This window comes from Anser anser, assembly GCF_964211835.1.
Source record: "Anser anser genome assembly, contig: HAP1_SCAFFOLD_204, whole genome shotgun sequence".
Lineage (NCBI taxonomy): Eukaryota > Metazoa > Chordata > Aves > Anseriformes > Anatidae > Anser > Anser anser.
Genome location: NW_028154015.1, coordinates 82,642 through 85,000, shown reverse-complemented (window position 1 = coordinate 85,000; position 2,359 = coordinate 82,642).

The window sequence follows — 2,359 nt, the reverse complement described above, 5'->3', positions numbered from 1 at the left end:
GTTCCACAGCCCGGAGGCGGGGACGCGCCGCGCGGCTCTCTCGCTTTCTTGCTCTCCCCTCGCGCTTTCCGCATCGCTTGCCACCCCCGCCGGCTTGCTGCTCGCGGCCGGCACCCGCCGGGCCCCGGACCGACGCCGGCACCAGCGCCTCGCGCAACGCTCACGGACCCCTGCGGCTCGCGGGGCCGCTCGGCCGTCACACAGCCGGCTTCGGCCGGAAAAGCCCCTTCGTTCGGCGCCGAGAACGACGGCCCGCGAGCGAGCGGGGCACGCGCCCTAAACGCCGCCGCCGCCGCTCTCGCCCCGAGCGAGGCAGCGCCTCACCTGCGACGGGAAGCGAGCCTGAGAGGAGGCCGCCCGTGCCCGAACACCGGACGCCGCCGCGGCTCCCCCGGGACAGGGGAGCGCGGAAGAGCCGGCCCGCCGGGGGCCCTCTCCGACGCGACCCGAACGGCCTCATCGATCGCAAGAAAAACAGCCAACAGCGTCGCGTGCGGGCGGGTGTGCGGGAGCAACGTCCGCGAGAGGTGCTCGCGCCGACCTCAACATCGGCCCTGGCAAGAGCCGACCCGCCGGGGAGCCTCTCCGACGTGCTCGGGGAACGCCTCGGCGGGCGCTGCGTGCGGGTGAGGTGAGGTGCATCGTCGGCAAGCGGAGGCGCCGCCGCCTCGGCCGTGCCAATCCGCGCCGCCCGGTCCCCCCTTCGCCTTCCGAGCCTCCGGGACCGGTGAAAGCCGCCGGGGACGCCCCCGGACGCTCAGCGTTCGTGCGCCGGCGGACCACCCGCCGGCTTCCCGCCGCTTTTCTCCACAGCTCTTTCTTTTCCCAGCGACTCGCGCGCGCGAGACCGCTTCTCGCTGCCCGGCGGGGCGAGGGGGGGGGCGGGAGGGAGTCGGCAGGCAGCTAAGGTTGACCAGTCGACAGAACCGACCCCCGAGCCCACGCCGCCACCGACGCCGCGCGACCCCTTTTCGTGCGCCGGCTCCCCCAGCCGCAAGTGCTCGCTCAGCACCGCTTCAGGAGCAGAGTCCCCGCTCTCTCCTATAGACGGACACAAAAGTCACCGCCCCCGAAAAGCTCCAAGACCTTTTCAAGAGACCCGCAGCGAGGCACCCGAGAGCAACCGACTTTTACCTCGACGTAACTGGAGGCAGAAAGAAACAGCGACGCCTACGACACCTTCCGAGCCGTCTCACGACCTACTCATCTACCGCTAGCCCCACGGCACGCCGCCAAGTCCCGTCCGAGTCAGGGTAGACGTGGCCGCCGTTCCCACAGCCCGACCGTCAGCGACCTCCTCCAGGCGGGCAGACGGGGCGCCCTCGGTAGGACACGGGTAGACCAGGCGGCCACAGGGGGACACGGTACACCTCCCGACCGCGGGAGGACACGGGGAGACCCGCCGGCCGGGACCGAACGCCGTCGGTCTGCCTTCCTTCGCTTTTCGCACGGGCCGTTCCGGCCCTTTTCGGAACTTTTCGGGCCTTTTCGGACCTTTCCGGCGCTTTTCGATGCTTTTCGCGTGGACGGACCCACTCGGGAACCGCGCGACCGACCGACAGACGGATGCCTTCGGACGCGCGCGCGCGCGCGCGCGCCCGTCGGTGCCGGGCAGACCCCGACGCCGTTCTCGCGGCCGGCCCCGCTGCAGCGACCCCTACAGGTCGCCACGGGCTACGCAAACATGGCGACCGCGGCCGGGTAGACCTGGCGGCCGCGAGAGGACACGGGTACGTCAGGCGGCCGCGAGGGGGCGCGGGGGGGCCCGGTAGACCTGGCGGCCGCAGGAGAACACGGGGAGACTAGGCGGCCACAGGAGGACGCGGCACACCCGGCGACCGCAGGAGGACACCGGCAGACCCGCCGGCCGGGACCGAACGCCGTCGGTCGGTCTGCCTTCCTTCGCTTTTCGTACGGGCCGTTCCGGCCCTTTTCGGCCCTTTTCGGACCTTTTCGGCCCTTTCCGGCGCTATTCGCTGCTTTTCGCGTGGACGGACCCACTCGGGAACCGCGCGACCGACCGACAGACGGATGCCTTTGGACGTGCGCGCGCGCGTCCGCCGGTGCCGGGCAGACCCCGACGCCGTTCTCGCGGCCGGCCCCGCTGCAGCGACCCCTACAGGTCGCCACGGGCTATGCAAACACGGCGACCGCATAGACCCGGCGGCCGCAGGAGGACACGGGGAGACTAGGCGGCCACAGGAGGACGCGGTACACGCGGCAACCGCAGGAGGACACCGGCAGACCCGCCGGCCGGGACCGAACGCCGTCGGTCGGTCTGCCTTCCTTCGCTTTTCGTACGGGCCGTTCCGGCCCTTTTCGGACCTTTTCGGGCCTTTTCGCACCTTTCCGGCACTTT